The 20,320-nt window shown below is 48.6% G+C and overlaps 1 long non-coding RNA gene across 1 annotated transcript; it reads left to right on the top strand.

Moving 5' to 3' along the window:
• The first annotated feature begins 4,362 nt into the window (after positions 1 to 4,362).
• LOC139234837 (uncharacterized) lies at positions 4,363 to 14,766 on the top strand. The gene is made up of 3 exons (XR_011588349.1): positions 4,363 to 4,474; positions 14,057 to 14,208; positions 14,431 to 14,766. It is a non-coding gene; the product is annotated as an uncharacterized lncRNA (long non-coding RNA).
• Positions 14,767 to 20,320: the final 5,554 nt, after the last annotated feature.

Here is a 20,320-nt window from a genome sequence, read left to right as displayed (position 1 = left end):
AAGGTTGGCATGCAGGTACAGCAGGCGGTTAAGAAAGCAAATGGCATGTTGGCCTTCATAGCGAGGGGATTTGAGTACAGGGGCAGGGAGGTGTTGCTACAGTTGTACAGGAGTGCAGCGAAGGTTCACCAGACTGATTCCCGGGATGGCGGGACTGACCTATCAAGAACGACTGGATCAACTGGGCTTGTATTCACTGGAGTTCAGAAGAATGAGAGGGGACCTCATAGAAACGTTTAAAATTCTGACGGGTTTAGACAGGTTAGATGCAGGAAGAATGTTCCCAATGTTGGGGAAGTCCAGAACCAGGGGACACAGTCTAAGGATAAGGGGTAAGCCATTTAGGACCGAGATGAGGAGGAATTTCTTCACCCAGAGAGTGGTGAACCTGTGGAATTCTCTACCACAGAAAGTTGTTGAGGCCAATTCACTAAATATATTCAAAAAGAGTTAGATGAGGTCCTTACTACTAGGGGGATCAAGGGGTATGGTGAGAAAGCAGGAAGGGGGTACTGAAGTTGCATGTTCAGCCATGAACTCATTGAATGGCGGTGCAGGCTAGAAGGGCCGAATGGCCTACTCCTGCACCTATTTTCTATGTCTATGTTTCTATGTACCGGCCGCAGTGAGGGAAGGAAGCTCTACCTGAGGTAAGTGTGGTTGTTTTCTTTGTTTTATTTTTACCATTTATGTTTATGTGGCGTCAGTAAGGTATTGGGAATGTTTTTGGTGTTTTTTTTTCGCCAATTTCTTTTTCTCTTAGGGCGCTCTGAGGCCAGCTCCTTAGCTTAGGAATTTCAGTTGCTAAGGTGGCCTAGCGCCCTAAAAGAGGTGTGGAATGCCTCTCTTAGCGCTCAGGGCCCAGCTGCTGAATATTGCGGCTACAGACGCAAAACATTTCCTGGCGCAAAATTTACCGTCCCGCCGCCATTAGCTCCTCAAAATGGGAGGTACCGAGTTTCCACCCCTTAGAAATTAGGTAAGATCCCAGTACAAACAAAGAAAAATGTATTCAAAAGTGTACCTTTTACCGAGTTGAAATATATTCCTGTTGTTTGCCATACAGATGCAGTCATTCTTGGTATATGCCTCTCTCTCTGTGTCACAGGCTGGAAAATGATACAAATTATTTAGCAACATTGGAATTGCTAGAGGAAAAAAGATCATGGTCAATCAAGGTCGCCTTCCACCAACCTGGTTGGTGCATCCTCCAACAATAGCGGAGTTGTTGACTAATCATGGCAATCAATCTCTATCAATTAGTCTACAACAGGCCCAGACATGAGGTGAGGAAAACCCACAAGTGGAGAAAATCTTTGGGTGCCAAAAGTCCAAATTCTGCTGTTCCTCTCAAACCTACTGCACTTAGCATATTTCATATGTCAGATTGCTCATATATTCAATTCCATATCCAATGTAAGATATTTCCACTGATTCCCACTTTCGGCCTTACTGATATCCAAATATACAAAATTTACTGCCATACCCTTATCAGGCTCCATGCCACACCCTCAAAGAAAACCAATAGATTTGATTGGCAAGACCTATATTGGCCATCTTTTATGATTTTATTTCTGTCCAGATGCACCATGATCGTATCTTTAATAAGGGTCTCTTTCGCTTTACCCACAATGGACGTAAAAGACCCTGGCCTGTAGTTTCCTGGGTCACTTTTGTTATCCTTTTTAAAAATAGGAGTACCAATGGCCTTTTTCTAGTCTCCAGGCACCTCTCCAGTATTCAATGATTTCTGGAAGATTTGTGCCAGAGTTTCTGCAATTTTGTCCCTCAGTTCCTCCATCTTTAAGAATCTTCGGAAGCATCTTATCCAGCCCCTGAGTTTTATTCACCTCAGGTTTGCACAGCTGTTCGGCAACCAAGCCGATAGTAATGTGAACAATGTTATGGCTTACCTGTGTAACACTCTCTCATTCACTTTGCAGATCAAATAAGTTACTTGTCTCCTCCTTGGTATAAATTGAGCCAAATTTATCACTTCTGCAGCCTGTATAGCATCAGTTGTCATATCCTCAACCAATCCAACCTTTCAGTGGCCCCACACCATTCCTCACTTTTATTTTTCTCTTAATGTAACTTACATTCAAATAAAAAAATTCCTTCACCATCCTAATGCTTGTTTTTTACAGTCCTGGCATTTCTTTTTGTATTGAACCTGTCTTAATTCTTGTGCTACTTTCCTTCATGGCCTACAATGCCTTTTTTGCCCTCTTTATGAGCTGCTTAGTTGTCCTTTACAATATTCACAATTTCTGAAGGATCTCCCTGGGACATTGACTGATGCGGTAAATTGGAACAAAGTCCTTTCGCCTCTGGCATCTGGGTTCAAATTTAACCCAGATTGATGGGATTGAAAGTCTTGTCTCTCTGCTATCTGTACAGGTTCTATGTGAATTGAATCTGGGTATTCTTCACAAAGTTCCAGTAAATGTCAGTTGTGGCTCAGTGGGTAGCACACTCGCCTCTGGGTTACAAAGTTGTGGGTTCAAATCCCACTCCAGGGACATGAGCACATAAAGTTAAACTGACCTTCCAGTGCAGTGCTGAGGGAGTGCTGCACTGTCGGAGGTGCCGTCTTTCAGATGAGACATTAAACTGAGGTCCTGTCTGCTCTCTCAAGTGGACATAAAAGATTACATGGCAATATTGCGAAGAAGAGCAGGGGAGTTATCCCTGGTGTCCTGGCCAATATTTATCCCTCTATCAACATAACAAAAAAAAAATAGATTATTTTGTCATTATCACATTGCTGTTTGTGGGAGCTTGCTTGTGTGAAAATTAACTGACATGTTTCTTGCATTGCAACAGTGACTACACTCCAAAAGTACTTCATTGGCTGTAAAGCCCTTTGAGACATCCGGTCTTTGAAAGGTGCTGTATCAATCCAACTCTTTATTTCTTAAGGCACAAGCCCATAGCACAAAACTGTCTACAATTTAACACAAAGTGCTGTTAGGAATGCCATAAAAGTGGCTGCTGTGGGAAATCCAAAAATTCACACTGCAGTGGACTATCTGAGGTTAGCATTGAGGCACATTGTTGAGACGAGTGAAGGGAATTTTGTACCAGATCTAACCCATGCTATACTGAACCGATGAATGATTGATACTAAAGTGCATGACAGATGTGGAAAACTGTTGCATCCCACAGTTCTAATATCTCTCACCTTGATGGCAAGAGAAAGTTCGCAATATATATTTAAAAAATCCATAAACCTGTTATGGCTATAATGAAGGTTTATCTTCATTACTGGAGAGAGAATAGATGAGTGCATTATTCTTTTCCATGAAAAATTCACATGCAAGTGAGGAGATGATGTCTTATCTGATGCAGCAACATGTTGTAATATAATTTATATACCCTCCTTAAATAATTGAGAAAGAAAGAAAGTTAACAAAACATTTGGTGTAAGATGACCATCATCATAGGCAGTCCCTCGAATCGAGGATGACTTGCTTCCACGTCAAAAAGTTCACAGGTGTTTCAATGATGGACCTAAAATTCCAGGTCCGAACTAAATCTTGAAGGGTGGAAGATGCCTGTGCTTGGATTTTTTAGCAAGGATTAAGCAAGACAACTGGAGACATGCTCTGTTGCACGGACCTAGTGTGCACACATATCACAGTGTGGGCTGGCCTGTGCTGCCCCGGAGGCCCTCCTCTTCTGGGCCCCGAACTCGCGCCTCCCCTGGGCCCCGGTCATGATATTACATGCACTATATGAACACAAGTTGTTGTACAAGCCCCCCCACTGTATTTCTCATCCTGTAGGGTCCACAGGGACCTTGAGTGTAAACATTGTCAGGCATTTCTGATGTTGATGAGACCCACCTCGGGAAAAATAAAAAGAATGACACACCACAGGAAATGGAATAAAAGTGGAGCCAAACTTAAGTAATTGAAAAATACAGAAAATGCTGGAAACACTCAGCTGATCAGGCACCATCTGTGGAGAGAACAGAAGCGTTGACATTTTGGTTGTGAATCCTTCGTCAAAACACTTTTTGAGTAACTGATATGAGGAGATGATCACTGCAACGGTAGCAACAGCAACTTTTATTCACGTAGCACCTGTAAAATAGAAAACCATTCCAAAATGCTTCACTTAAGCTTAATCAAAAATAAAACAAATGGATGCCGAGCCAAAGAAGGAAATATTAGGTGAGGTGACCAAAAACCTGATCAAAGAGATGGATTTTACAGAGGTTCATAAAGGTCAATAATGGAGCAAAGGAAGCCGGGGATAAATAAGTCGCGAGAGTCAGAAGAATGGAGAGCTTGGGGGGCTGGACTCGGTGCAAGGATCAGTGCTTGGGGCCCCAGCTATTCACAATCTGTGGCAGCAATAGTGTGAGCTGAGGCAAGGCGGTGCACTTAAAAGCAAGACTCAACAGGCAACCTTCGAAAGGAACGTCAGAGTTTAAAAGTGAAGTCGGCACAAGGGAAGTAGCTGATTGGTGAGTAGTGGGCGAGTGTTTTTTTTTCTGTTAAGTTAGTACTTAGTCTTTAAATAAAGGTTAGTTCAAAGGCCCCTATTTTCACCATGAGCTGTTTTTTGGCGTCCAAACGTTTTTTGGAGTGAAATATTCATTTTCCAACTTTCGCCAACGTTTGGACGCTGGCGCCGACCACGTGCGGCGATTAAAAAAATGTTGGTGCCGACCCGAGTCAAAACGGGATCCTGCGCCATTTTTGTGGACTTAATCGATTTTGGCTGTCCACGATTTATTTCAGTGCGGCGCACACTGTCCAAAAGCCCCACTAAAAAAATCTCATACGTTAAATTAAGGAATCAGCACGCGCACAAGTGGACAGGAGTGAGGCATTAAGAATGCACAATAAAATATATTATTTTTCACAGGGAACTCTTTTTGGAGCAAGGGAAGAAGATTCCTGGGCTGAAAGGACTGCTCCCCACCGGCTGGACCCACTGCAATCCCTGCAGGAGGGAGGGCTTTAAAATCCTGAGGCATTGGGACTGCTTCTGGGGGAGGTGGGACTTGTACAAGCCAGATGGGTTGCACCATAACAGAGCCGGGACCAATATCCGCACCATCTGCTCTATCCTACTATTTCTGTACTCACTAGCTCATGGCACCAGGAGTAATCCGGAGATTACTACCATTGTGCTCCTGCTTTTTAATCTCTCTCCTAGCTCCCTAAACTCTGCCTGCAGGACCTCATCCCTCTTTCTCCTATGTCATTGGTTCCAATGTGAATATGGAAATCGGTGGTTAGTGATGTGCCACAGGGATCGGTGCTGGGACCACAACTGTTTACAATATACATAGATGACCTGGAAGAGGGGACAGAGTGTAGTGTAACAACATTTGCAGATGACACAAAAATTAGTGGGAAAGCGGGTTGTGTAGAGGACACAGAGAGGCTGCAAAGAGGTTTAGATAGGTTAAGCGAATGGGCTAAGGTTTGTCAGATGGAATACAATGTCGGAAAATGTGAAGTCATCCACCTTGGAAAAACAGTAAAAGGGAATATTATTTGAATGGGGAGAAATTACAACATGCTGTGGTGCAGAGGGACCTGGGGGTGCTTGTGCATGAAACTCTTTTGGAGTTTACCTGTAAAACATAACCATTAATCGGTGCCACCCGATCTGGATGACACACCAGACATTTACAAGGCCCCTTTTTTTTTCTTCTTTTTTTTTTGTGTTTTTCTTTTTTTTTTTTTTTTTTTTTGGCACTAAAATCACATTTTTTCCCCAGTGCCCCCTATAAAAGGGAAGGGGGATACTAAAAGCACCGGCAATTAAAACAAATTAAACTTTAAAACATAAAATCAAATTAAAATTTGGTTGCCGGGCGTGATGATGCACTCCAGTCCCTCCGATGCCCACCTCTCGCGGAAGGCCGCGAGCGTACCGGTGGACATCGCGTGCTCCATCTCCAAGGACACCCTGGACCGGATGTAAGAGCGGAAGAGAGGCAGGCAGTCAGGTTGAACGACCCCCTCGACCGCCCGCTGCCTGGACTGGCTGATGGCACCCTTGGCCATGCCCAGGAGCAGTCCTACGAGGAGGCCTTCGGACCTACCCGCTCCCCTCCGCACAGGGTGCCCAAAGATCAGGAGAGTGAGACTGAAGTGCAGCCAGAATAATGGAACAGGGGCTGCAACCTCGTGCACTCAATAAAAATATGGAACACGGACTCCTCCAGACCGCAGAAATTGCAGGCGGCCTGGGAGTCCGTGAACCGGCTTAAAAATTTGTTGCACGGCACTGCCCCGTGCACCACCCTCCAGGCCAAGTCCCCGATGAATAGTGGGAGGACCCCTGCGTAGAGTGCCCTCCATCGGGGACCCCGCCTCCTCCGGACGGCAAGATGGTACGCCATGGCGTGTCCGGACGGCCGGCGAGAATGGCAAAGTTGAGATTGTGCAGGAGCAGCCCGTATAGGAAACCCCTCCGCGCGGAACTGAAGGGCACGGAGGGGATTTCCCCGAGGCGGCTCAAGTTGTGAGGTGCCGGCCCCCGAGGGAGGTTCCGGGGTTTGGCGCCAATGAGGAATTCCGTCCGGACGGGGGTCAGTTCGGATGGGATCTCCCCACGTGCTTGAGCCTCCTCGATGCACCTAACAGAGTCAGGGCCCAGAGCTGTTTTTAGCGACTCGATGGCTTCGGCCGCGCGGCGGACGTCTGCTGAATTTAGGCGCCACGCCAGCGTGTCTGGCGCCATCCAGCCCGCTCCTCCGCCATCGAGCAGGTCCCTGACCCTGGTCACCTCACCAGCCACAGCCCTCTCTTCCAACCGCCACATGCAACCTCAGTCGTGGAGGTACGGATTCCCGAGCAGCGGCTCCTGCAGGATGGCCGCCACTCCAGCCGGCGGAGAGCTGCGCTTGGTGGAGACTTTGTTCCAGACCCTGATGAGTTCCTTGTAAAAGACAGGCAGCTACCGGAGGGCGGTCCTGACACCCCCCAATGCTTGTGCATGAAACTCTTTTGAGTTTACCTGAAAATAAACATAAACATTAAACCGTGCCACCCGCCTGGGTGACACAGCAGACATTTTCAAGGCCCCTTTTTTTTTTTTCTTTTTTTTTTTGGGGCGCTAAAATCAAATTTTTTCCAGTGCCCCCTATAAAAGGGGAGGGGGACACTAAAAGCACCAGCAATTAAAACAAATTAAACTTTAAAACGTAAAATCAAATTAAAATTTGGTTGCTGGGCGTGATGATGCACTCCAGTCCCTCCGGTGCCCACCTCTCGCGGAAAGCCGCGAGTGTACCGGTGGACACCGCGGGCTCCATCTCCAAGGACACCCTGGACCGGATGTAAGAGCGGAAGAGAGGCAGGCAGTCAGGTTGAACGACCCCCTCGACCGCCCGCTGCCTGGACCGGCTGATGGCACCCTTGGCCGTGCCCAGGAGCAGTCCTACGAGGAGGCCTTCGGACCTACCCGCTCCCCTCCGCACAGGGTGCCCAAAGATCAGGAGAGTGGGACTGAAGTGCAGCCAGAATTTCAGGAGCAGCCTCTTCAAATAATGGAACAGGGGCTGCAACCTCGTGCACTCAATAAAAACATGGAACACGGACTCCTCCAGACCGCAGAAATTGCAGGCGGCCTGGGAGTCCGTGAACCGGCTTAAAAATTTATTGCACGGCACTGCTCCGTGCACCACCCTCCAGGCCAAGTCCCCGATGAATAGTGGGAGGACCCCTGCGTAGAGTGCCCTCCATCGGGGACCACCGCCTCCTCCGGACGGCAAGATGGTAGGCCATGGCGTGTCCGGACGGCCGGCGAGGATGGCAAAGTTGAGAGTGTGCAGGAGCAGCCCGTACAGGAAACCCCTCCGCGCGGAACTGAAAGGCACGGAGGGGATTTCCCCGAGGCGGCTCAAGTTGTGAGGCGCCGGCCCCCGAGGGAGGTTCCGGGGTTTGGCGCCGATGAGGAATTCCGTCCGGACGGGGGTCTGTTCGGACGGGATCTCCCCACGTGCTTGAGCCTCCTTGATGCACCTAACGGAGTCAGGGCCCAGAGCTGTTTTTAGCGACTCGATGGCATCGGCCGCGTGGCGGACGTTGGCAGAGTTTAGGCACCGCGCCAGCGTGTCTGGCGCCATCCAGCCCGCTCCTCCGCCATCGAGCAGGTCCCTGACCCTGGTCACCTCACCAGCCACAGCCCTCTCTTCCAACCGCCACATAAAACCTCGGTCGTGGAGGTACGGATTCCCGAGCAGCGGCTCCTGCAGGATGGCCGCCACTCCAGCCGGTGGAGATCTGCGCTTGGTGGAGACTTTGTTCCAGACCCTGATGAGTTCCTTGTAAAAGACAGGCAGCTCCCAGAGGGTGGTCCTGACACCCCCCAATGCTTGTGCATGAAACTCTTTTAGAGTTTATCTGTAAAACATAAAACATTAAACCGTGCCACCCGCCCTGGATGACACAGCAGACATTTACAAGGCCCCTTTTTTTTCTTTTTTTTTGGTTTTTTTTTTGGGGTGCTAAAATCAAATTTTTTCCGGTGCCCCCTATAAAAGGGAAGGGGACACTAAAAGCACCGGCAATTAAAACAAATTAAACTTTAAAACGTAAAATCAAATTAAAATTTGGTTGCCGGGCGTGATGATGCACTCCAGTCCCTCCGGTGCCCACCTCTCGCGGAAGGCCGCGAGCGTACCGGTGGACACCGCGTGCTCCATCTCCAAGGACACCCTGGACCGGATGTAAGAGCGGAAGAGAGGCAGGCAGTCAGGTTGAACGACCCCCTCGACCGCCCGCTGCCTGGACCGGCTGATGGCACCCTTGGCCGTGCCCAGGAGCAGTCCTACGAGGAGGCCTTCGGACCTACCCGCTCCCCTCCGCATAGGGTGCCCAAAGATCAGGAGAGTGGGACTGAAGTGCAGCCAGAATTTCAGGAGCAGCCCCTTCAAATAATGGAACAGGGGCTGCAACCTCGTGCACTCAATAAAAACATGGAACACGGACTCCTCCAGACCGCAGAAATTGCAGGCGGCCTGGGAGTCCGTGAACCGGCTTAAAAATTTATTGCACGGCACTGCTCCGTGCACCACCCTCCAGGCCAAGTCCCCGATGAATAGTGGGAGGAGCCCTGCGTAGAGTGCCCTCCATCGGGGACCCCCGCCTCCTCCGGACGGCAAGATGGTACGCCATGGCGTGTCCGGATGGCCGGCGAGGATGGCAAAGTTGAGAGTGTGCAGGAGCAGCCCGTACAGGAAACCCCTCCGCGCGGAACTGAAAGGCACGGAGGGGATTTCCCCGAGGCGGCTCAAGTTGTGAGGCGCCGGCCCCCGAGGGAGGTTCCGGGGTTTGGCGCCGATGAGAAATTCCGTCCGGACGGGGGTCAGTTCGGACGGGATCTCCCCACGTGCTTGAGCCTCCTCGATGCACCTAACGGAGTCAGGGCCCTGAGCTGTTTTTAGCGACTCGATGGCATCGGCCGCATGGCGGACGTTGGCAGAGTTTAGGCGCCGCGTCAGCGTGTCTGGCGCCATCCAGCCCGCTCCTCCGCCATCGAGCAGGTCCCTGACCCTGGTCACCTCACCAGCCACAGCCCTCTCTTCCAACCGCCACATAAAACCTCGGTCGTGGAGGTACGGATTCCCGAGCAGCGGCTCCTGCAGGATGGCCGCCACTCCAGCCGGCGGAGAGCTGCGCTTGGTGGAGACTTTGTTCCAGACCCTGATGAGTTCCTTGTAAAAGACAGGCAGCTCCCGGAGGGCGGTCCTGACACCCCCCAATGCTTGTGCATGAATCCCAAAAAGTTAGTTTGCAGATGTAGCAGGTAATCAGGAAGGCGAATGGAATGTTGGCCTTCATTGCGAGAGGGATGGAGTACAAAAGCAGGGAGGTCCTGCTGCAACTGTACAGGGTATTGGTGAGGCCGCATCTGGAGTACTGCGTGCAGTTTTGGTCACCTTACTTCAGGAAGGATATACTAGCTTTGGAGGGGGTACAGAGACGATTCACTAGGCTGATACCGGAGATGAGGGGGTGACCTTTTGATGATAGGTTGAGTAGACTGGGTCTTTACTCGTTGGCATTCAGAAAGATGAGGGGTGATCTACAGAAACATTTAAAATAATGAAAGGGATAGACAAGCTAGAGGCAGAGGTTGTTTCCACTGGTCGGGGAGACTAGAACTAGAGGGCACAGCCTCAAAATACGGGGGAGCCAATTTAAAACCGAGTTGAGAAGGAATTTCTTCTCCCAGAGGGTTGTGAATCTGTGGAATTCTCTGCCCAAGGAAGTAGTTGAGGCTAGCTCATTGAATGTATTCAAATCACAGGTAGATAGATTTTTAACCAATAAGGAAATTAAAGGTTATGGGGAGCGGGCGGGTAAGTGGAACTGAGTCCACGGCCAGATCAGCCATGATCTTGTTGAATGGCGGAGCAGGCTCGAGGGGCTAGATGGCCTACTCCTGTTCCTAATTCTTATGTTCTTATGTTCTTATCCTCATGGGGGTGGGAACCTGAGAATAGATTCAGTAGGGAGGGAAGTCAAGCTGGAATTGGAAGGCAAAAATGAAGAATGTGAATTTGAAGGACAGAGGAAACAAAGGCTAGAAAGTAGTCAACAAGGAGGTCTGGCTGTACTAACTGGTATACACATCAATGCAAGGAGTATAGCGAATAAGGCAGATGAGCTGAGAGCACAGGTAGATGCTTGGGAGTATGATATTATAGCTATTACAGAGACATGGTTAAAAGAGGGGCAGGTAAGGCAGTTCAACATTCCTGGTTACAGGATCTTCAGACGGGATAGAGAGGGGGTAAAAATGGAGGGTGGGTTATGGTATTGATTAAAGAAACTATTGCAGCTGTGAGGACGGATGATATGTTAGCGGGATTATCAAATGAAGCCATATGGGTCAAACTGAAAAACAAAAAAGGGGCGATCACACTGCTGGGAGTGTACTATAGACCCCCAAACAGTAAGAGGGAGAGCAAATATGTAGGCAAATTTCTGAGGTGCAAAAACTATAGGGCAATAATAGGGGATTTCAACTATCCTAATATTGATTGGGACAAAATTAGTGTATAGAGGGTGTGGAATTCCTAAAATGCATTTGAGAACTTTTTTAGCCAGTATGTAGCAAGCCCAACATGGAAGGGGGTGGTTCTGGATTTAGTTTAAGGGAATGAAACTGGGCAGGTGGAAGGGGTATCAATGGGAGAGCATTTAGGTGCTCGTGACCATAATCCAGTTAGATTTAAGGTAGTTATGGAAAAGGACAAGGAAAGACCAGGAATAAAAGTTCTAAATTGGGGAAAAGCCAACTTTGCTAAGCTGAATGGTGATTTGGCCATAGTGGACTGGAAACAGCTACTTGAAGGTAAATCAGTGTCAGAGCAGTGGGAGGCATTCAAGGAGGAGATCCGAAGGGTTCAGGCCAAATATGTGCCTTTAAAGAAAAAGGGAGGGACTAACAAATCTAGAGCCCCCTGGATGTTGAGGGACATGCAGGGTAGGATAAAGAAAAAAAGGGAGGCCTATGACAGATACCGAAGGCTAAATGCTGCAGAATCTCTAGAGGTGTATAGAAAGTCCAGGGGTGAAATTAAAAAGGATATTAGGAAAGCAAAGAGAGAGCATGGAAAGTTCTTGGCAAGTAAAATCAAGGAAAACCCAAAGATGTTTTATAAATATATTAAGAGCAAGAGGATAACTAAAGGAAGGGTAGAGTCTATTAAAGACCATGAGGGTAATCTATGTTTGGAAGCGGAAGATGTGGGTATGGTTTTTATGAATACTTTGTGTCTGTTTTCACAAAAGAGAGGGGCGATGCAAATACTGCTATTGAGGAGGAGGAGTGTAAAATATTAGATGAAATAAAAATAGTGAGAGAGGTGGTATTAATGGGTTAGCAACTTTGAAAGTGGATAAGTCCCTAGGCCCAGATGAAATGTATCCCAGGCTGTTAAGCGAAGCAAAGAGGAAATAGCAGAGGCTTTGACCATCATTTTCGAGTCCTCTCTGGCTTCAGGTGTGGTGCCAGAGGACTGGAGGACTGCTAATGTTGTACCTTTATTTAAGAAGGGAGAAAGGGAGAGACCGAGTAATTACAGGCCTGTCAGCCTAACCTCAGTGGTGGGAAAATTATTGGAAAAAATCCTAAAGACAAGAAAAATCTTCTCTTAGAAAGATACAGATTAATCAAGGACAGTCAGCACGGATTAGTTAAGGAAAGGTCATGGCTGACTAACGTGATTGAATTTTTCGAGGAGGTAACCAGGAGGGTCGCTGAGGGCAAAGAGTATGATGTATTGTTTCTGGATTTTAGCTTCGATCTTCCCAATATTTAATTGGAGAAAATTTCTGCTCATCCAGTACTGGTTGTCAGACAAGCAATCTGCGCTTGATTTCTGCATGCTCTCATGGACAAGGTGAGCCTAGAGAGATCAAAAGGGGAAATCAGTGAGAAACTAGAGAAAGATGCGAGTTTAGAACTAGGGCAAGGTGAGAGATTGAGAAAATGTTGGTGTTCAGAGGGACCTTGGTGTCCTTGTACACGAATCAGTGAAAGTTAACATGCAGGTACAGCAGGTAATTAAGAAAGCAAAAGGTATGTTGGCCTTTATTACAAGAGGATTTGAGTATAAGAGTGAAAACATCGTACTGCAATTATATAGGGCCCTGGTGAGACTGCACCTGGAGTATTGTGTACAGTTTTAGTCTCCTTACCTAAGGAAGGATATACTTGCCATAGACGGAGTGCAAAAAAGGTTCACCTGACTGATTCCTGGGATGGGGGGATTGAGTAGACTAAATTTATATAAATACAGGTCATTGGTGTTGTTATATTCACTAGAGATTAGAAGAATAATAGGTGATCTCATTGAAACATGCAAAATTCTTACAGGGTTTGACAGGGTGGATGCAGGGAGGATGTTCCCCTGGGCTGGGGAGTCTTGAATCAGGGGTCACAGTTTCAGAATAAGGGGTCGGTCATTTAGGACAGAGATGAGGAGAAATTCCTTCACTCAGAGGGTGGTGAATCTACCCCAAAGGGCTGTGGATGCTCAGTCGTTGAGTATATTCAAGACAGAGATAGATAGATTTTTGAATATTAAGGGAATTAATGGATATGGGCATAGTGCAGGAAAGTGGAGTTGAGGTAGAAGATCAGGCATGGTGGAGCAGGCTTGAGATGCCGAATGGCCGACTCCTGCTCCTATTTCTTATGTTCTTATGTACAGATGGAGAATGTTACAGAGAAAGAGTGTGGTGAGAACATGAATAGATTTAAAGACAAAGGAGCCAAAATTGATCAAAGCTAAGTTCCGCCTCTTTTCCGGCGGTACCCGGGCGGTGCGTACTTTTTTACTGGCCGCTACCTCTGGGGCCAATTGGGCACAAGATTCATCCCGGTTTTCTCAGCAGGAGTGGGAGTGGGAGGGAGCGGGTGACAGTGGGAGTCGGCGGTAGGTGCAGACCTCACAACTCGGGAAAGATCGGAGGCCATGCACTATGCATGCGTGAGATTTGACATTTTTTTTTGTAGCTTTTTTTTGAATGATGCCCTAATTTTTCCCGCGACTGTGCTGAGGGGTCAGCTGCACATGTGCATAAAAGTTCGGGAGTGACTTGTACCTGATAGTTAGAGAGGGAAGTCACTGAGAGAGAGAGGGAAGATAATCATCAGCAAACCCGCTTGAAAACCCATCATGAGTGGTAGAAAAGTTGTCAGGAAGTACAATGCAGGGATGCTCAGAGCTCCCTGGTTTACAGATAATGAACTGGAGGCACTTGCCTCTGAGGTGGAGCGCCGTTACAGAGAGTTCACTTGGGATGGTCGTGGCAAGCCAGCCCGCCCCAATATAAACACGTTTGGCGGGAGATTGGGGAGGCCGTGTCCGCAGTGTGCACCATGGTTCGTGATGGAGACCAGTGCAGGAAGAGATGGAACGATGTGGTAGCGGCAGCAAGAGTAAGCAAAGATCTTATTATTGCACTCCCGTACGACTGAAAAAATATATGTAGCCGTAGTGTGTGTGTGTTTGTGTGTGTGTGTTGCATCTGCAACCAGTTAAAGATTGCAACTTTTATTTCTGCAGAGGAAAAGAACAGCCAACGCCTCAGTGCAATGTGGCACGGGAGGAGGCCCACCAGAGGTTATCGAAGTGACTGACATCGAGGAGCATGCCTTGGCGTTGGCGGGTGACCACCTCGGTGCCACATGGTGGTGTCGATCCCGTGCTACAGCATGGTAAATTGATCATAATCTCCGATCTGTGTTACGCTCATGTCATGCAAGGTCATGTAGTGTGATGTAAAATGCATTTTAATGCACTGTCTGTCAGCCATTTAGAGTGTGTGATGTAGCACTGGTAGTCCTTGAAATAAGACTGTGATACGTGACGGTAGTCATGTCAGCATTACCAACCCCGCCACTGCTGCTAAACACTGAAATGTTGTATTGTACTTGCAGGTGCTGAATTGGAGAGCACCGACTTAGGCACCCCTTCCACCTCTGGCACACAAAGGCTATGTGCAACAGCAACACCATCCACCTTGACCTCATCAGGAGCCCACTCCAGCAGCTACTTCTGCCCCCCCGGCATCAACATTCCTCATAACCCCTGCATCCAACTCCGCAACCCACAGAGACGAAGACCAGGAGGAAGAGGAGGGAGAAGGGCCAGTCTTTGTCCCACTTGAGCTCGAGGAGGTGGAAGAGGAGGACTCCATCCTCTTGACATGTGTGTCACCTGTGTGCATAATATCGGTATCAGGGTCCGAGTTTTTGGGGTTCGACTCGGAGGAAGTGGGACCAAGCATTGTGCAGCACTGCACCCGTGGCGTTCAAGCCACCATGCCGCATCCACCCAGGTTTATGCAGCAAGGAGATGATGCTGCAAGACGGGCGGAAGCAATGCAGGAAATGGTTCAGCTGTCGAGGACGAGTATCGACCTAGGTTGAGACCTCCTCCAGGCCATGGCTGGGATAGCTGCCAACATCGCCTCGTTTGCAGAGCAGCAAACCAACATCATGTCGTTGCTGATCACCGCGGTGCAGCGAACCGTCGAGTCTGTTGATGCCACGCGGCAATCGATGGTCTCGGGATACCCCCCCCCCCCCCCCCCCCACGCCATAGCAGCCAGGCCGACAGAACCAGAGGGTCAGGAGATGCCACTGTCTTCCAGCTCAGCACCGCCATTCTCTCCCCGCCGAACACGACAACAGTGCTCCGGGTGCACTGCTGCCCCATATGCCGGCACCCACGCGGTGAGAGGCAGGGGTGCGGGTCGGCATGGGGATGGGCAACCCATTAAGAGGAGGATAGGGCTCACTTGGAGGGGGGGGGCGAAGAGAGGTAGTGGGAGTGGGTAGAGGGTTGGGTATTGGTGACGTTTGCCTATATTGTTCATGTTGTTGTTGGTGTTTAAGATGTTGCCTTTTGATGCGAAATGTACTGTTTTTGGAAATAGTGTAAAATATTTTGCTTGTCATGTTTGAATCTTCTGCCACTTTTGAATGTTGTACAATTCAATACAGAATGTTTTTTTTTAAACCACTGTTGGTCAATGTCTAACTTTTAGATAACGAGGTGTATGCGCTGAGAAACACACAAATGTCCTTTAAATTTAGTGCAGTGTGCTAAAATTTTCAAATTCCCTTCCCGCTCTCTATAAATCGTTCTGCGATGCCACTGTTGAGGTCTCAGCAGCTTTTGAGGAAATACACCCATTTTTAAGATGGAAATCTATACTGAAGCAGAAGGTGCACAATTTCGATGTGCACAATAAAAATGAAATGGAAGAGGAGGAGTACAGTCCCCTTTAAAGACCTGGAAAAGTTATTTTCAAATGGATCCTGCTACAGATGAACTTCAAACTGGGCGGCAGCTGATGATGATCGGAATGGTGTACCACGACCCCATCAGGGGAAAGCAGTCGGTCGTTGGATGCGTTGCCAGCCTGAATAAGGCAATGACCAAGTGGTTCTCAAAGCTGGCTTTTCAGATGCCCAATCAGAAGTTAACTCACGAGGAGTCGGTTGTGAAGAAGGGATCATCGGAGACGTCCATACCACTGGCAGCAAACGACATCGAAATACACTGCAAGGAATGAGGCCGTGTATCAGTACCAAGTCACCTTCAGGCCTAATATAGCATATCGGAATATACGCTATGGAATATTGAAGGAACATCGGCCAGTTACTGGACAAGTCACCGCTTTTGACAGAACCATACTCTACCTGCCTGTGAAACTATCCGAGGTGGTCATTCTCAAATCGCTAAGCAAAACTGATGGCTCGGAGGTGGATATCAATATTGAAATGACCAAGATCCTGCAGCCAAACTCTGATCACTGCATCCCCTACTACAACATGGCATTCCGGAGAGCTATGAGGAGTCTGGAATTAAAAGTGGTCAGGCGAAATTTCTGTCATCCAACAAATGAATTTGTTCTCCCTCAATACAGGTTTCTTACTTCGTGTAATGGTGTGAGCAGAGACCATTGCAGTGATCCTTACTACCACTCAAATAGAGAATCAGACCTGGGATGTACTATTCTGAACCGCTCAGCTCCATTGTCCGTAATGTCCACTCAAGAGCGAGGTAAGACCACCTTCTTTAGAACGGTCTTTCTGGCAAGCGGTAATAGGATCTTACAGGATCCTAATGATGAAACTTTCGTTTTGGGGAATTTTCCCATGGGCAGGCAAAGGGCAGGCAATATGGACGACCGCCGGTGGTACTTCTCCGATTAATTTACTGCCGGGTGGTAGTTGGATGGTAGTTCGGTGGTCCATGAGTTTTTTCCACCAAACTGGAAGTTTTGGGCGGTAGCTCGGCGGTTGTGGGCAGTAGTGGGCGGTAGTGCGATGAAATTTGGGCCCAAGGAGAATTTTACATTTGTGGCTTTATGAAACTGGGAGCCAATGTAGATCAGTGAGACAGTGATGATGAGAGCAGGACTTGCTGCTGGATAGGATACAGGCAATGGAGTTTTGGATGAGCTGAAGTTTATGTGTGGTAGAAGATAGGAATTGGCCAGGAGAGTATTGGAATAGTCAACTCTGGAGATGACAAAGGCATGGACAAGGATTTCTGAAGCAGATGGGGTAGCAGCAGAGGAGGGCAATGTTACGGCAGTGGAATTAGGCGGTGTTGGGATGGAGAAGATATGGGGTCTAAAGCTTAACTTGGGATCGTATAGGATGCCAAGGTTCCAAACAGAGCAGTTAAGCCTGCGAAAGCGGCCGGGGCAGGGGATGGACTTGGTGGCAAGGATTTATGGCGGGGGCTGAACAAGATGGCTTGGGTCTTTCCAATGTTTAGCCAGAGGAAATTGTGGCTCATCCAAGATTGGGTGTCAGAAAACCAGTCTGACAACATAGAAGCAGTGTCAAGGTTGAGGGAAGTGGTGGGAAAGTGAAGCTGGATCTCATCAGCATACAAGTGGAAGCTGACCTTATGTCTGTGGGTGATGTTGTCAAGGGGCAGCATATATAAATGCGGAAAAGGAGGATGTCAAGGATAGATCCTTGGGGAACTCAAGGCGCGGAGGGAAGTAGAGAAGCCATTGCTGGAGATTCTCTGGCTACGATTGGATAGGTAAGAGTGGAAGCAAGCGAGGACAGTTTCAAAGTGTGGTTGTAAGTAAATTGGGGAGAATTCTTTTCGAAAGATGGTTGCAGAAGGAAGTGGGGTAAAGGGTACAAAGAAATGATTGGATATGGCCTTGTCAGTGATCCATGGAGATGGTAAGGCATAGGAGGTGGCTGTAAATATGGGTAATAGAGTATGGGAGAGAAATTGGCCTGGTTTGCCCCTCCCATTAGTGCCTGCAGGGGGCAAAAGCCGGACGATAAGTGGTTACCGACCGGGTGTGGCAAAATCACCGAAGTCTGCAAACTTCCCTGGTGGTTTTGTGCTGGTGCTAACACTTACTGCCTCGTTTTCTTGTGCACCATAGATCTTGACGTCATCCGGTGCGCATTGCCCCATTACTGCCCCGGTTGTGGTATTTGCACTCGCCCCCTGCTGTATCGACAGGCGTCAACCACGTAAGCTGCAAGAGGCATTGTCACCTCAGCTGGTCGCTTGGGGGGCAATAATTAAAGGCTGTGGTCATCAGGCAGGGCAAACTTTATTACTTGGACCAATCTGGTGACTTCTGATTGATTTTGACCGATGATTTCTGCACGATTCCTCAGCCCTCCTTTTTCTTAGCGTGCTTGGGGCTCTATGCACGAGGCACAGGTCCCGTGGCCCCGTAGAGATAGCATGAAGATTGCTTCAAGCCAACATTGGCCCTTCCCTTTACTCGAGGGAAGGAGCCTCCAAAGATGGCAGCACTGCACGGAACATTGTTCAGCACTCTGCTGCTACCGCTCCTCTCACACACGTTAGCATTCCTCTTCCCTCTTGGAGCAGTAAAGCTGCGGTTCCCGAAAGCAGCCAATCTTTTTCGCCTGTCGATCCTTTTGCACTCCCTGAAAAGTTATCACCCCTAAAGGGGCGCTACGCAATTTCGAGCCCTATATATGTAGGGAGAGGTTTAAGGAGGACAGTGAATTCAGAGGAGTGAGGGCGAGGAGAGCTGAGATGGAATTTGTAGTCAGTGAGAATGAGGAACCACCCAGTGCAAAGGCTGAGGGTAGCAGGGAGGGAGGATATCTTGGGGTGTAGCTTTGGAGATTAGCAAAAAATTAAAATATTAAACAAGAGGTGAGAGGATACAACAAAATGAAATGTTCAAAGGAGGGGTAGGTGCCAGAGGAGTAGAGGGAAGAGATCCAGGTGTGACTTGGTAACAAGGCCACTGAGATGGTATGGGTGGGGTAGCTGGTGAAAAGTTTAGCGAGAGGGCGAGGTTACAGAGATTTACAGCTGATATAGCAGCAGGAAAGTAGCAAGACAGAGGAGTAGTGATGGATTGGGGTAGGAATTGAGGAAGTAAAGTATCAGAGAGGGGAGAAATCACTTGAAAGAGAAAGTGTCAGAGGAGAAGGGCCTTAGAGGGGCAAGAGAAGTAAAAAAAGGGAAGAAAGAGGTCATGGAACTAGAGAGTCAGCCAAAATGTACGTGCGAATGGATAGAGAGAATTGGAGTCACCTAAAGGTTAGAAGAGATCTTGCCTGTACTATATTGATCAGCAATTGTTTTACTCGGTATCTTAATGTTGCAATAAATGTTAAAATAAGACGTTACAATATCTAAATAACTAACTGTCAGCCCAGTGCTAAATATCACTGGGTCAGGAAACTTGTCAAATACCAAGGGACCGAAATTGCCCCTCGCCCCGATTGGGGGTCTGCAACCTTCCGGGGTCGGGACTTTTATCGCCTGGCCCAGAAGTCCCGCACCCAACGCGGAATTGGGCCGTACCCCCCTCAAAAGAAGCAGACGTTGTCTCCGGTGCACCGCTTCCTTTGAGGGGCGTTCTCATGGCAGTAGCACGCGCTGAGTCCATGCTATGTGGAGCAGGCCAGCGCTACATGGATGCTCCGCATAGTGCTGACATGCTACAACGCCCCTCTCTTTCCATTAAAGGGGAGGGCTGCTGTGCGCTCTGCATGGCCTTTTGGTGGCCGCCACTGGACCACCAGGGACACCATAAATGAGTGCCGGGCTGCACGATGGCGGCCTGGGTGATGCTTGGCCGACAAATAAAGATGGCGGCCCTGGGCGTTAAAGGCTGCCACTTTAAATAAGGCATTGGCAGCGGATGTCCGCCAGCTTTGCGACCCGCGAATCTGGCATTGATATCCGCCCGCGCAAGCTTCGCGGTGCGGCACAATTTCCCCAGTTGGGCGGAAACGGGTCAGTGCGGGGCGGTGAGGGGTCGGCACACACGCCGATGACGTCATCGTTGGTTGCGCACCGTCCCAGGGTGCCCACCACGGGACGCAGCGCTGCCGGGACAGAGCCCTCAATCCTCCGGGACAATTTCCCGGGAAGCGGTAACACCCCCTCCACTGGGCTAAAATGCCATTGCGCCCCATTAGTGCCTACTGGAGGAACTAACAGTGCTGTAAAAAGGGGCAATTTTGCCCCCTAGACCTCTCCACAAATCAAGGCTCACAAATTCAATAGAAGTTGGCAATATATTTATCTGAGGGTCCAGACATTCTTTATATGGGCCTTACGCTTAACATCCGTAAGATACAGGTCCTCCACCAGCCTGTCACCGCCGTACAGCACTGCCCTCCAATCATCAAGATTCACGGTGCGGCCCTCAGCAACGTGGACCATTTTCCATAACTCGGGAGCCTCTCATCAACAAAGGCAGACATTGATACAGAGATTCAACATCGTCTCCAGTGTGCCAGTGCAGCCTTTGGCCATCTGAGGAAAAGAGTGTTTGAA

The sequence above is a fragment of the Pristiophorus japonicus genome, chromosome 2 (genome assembly GCF_044704955.1).
Source record: "Pristiophorus japonicus isolate sPriJap1 chromosome 2, sPriJap1.hap1, whole genome shotgun sequence".
Classification (NCBI taxonomy): domain Eukaryota; kingdom Metazoa; phylum Chordata; class Chondrichthyes; family Pristiophoridae; genus Pristiophorus; species Pristiophorus japonicus.
Note: the sequence above shows the minus strand (reverse complement) of the source record. Positions and strands in the feature narration are given on the sequence as shown.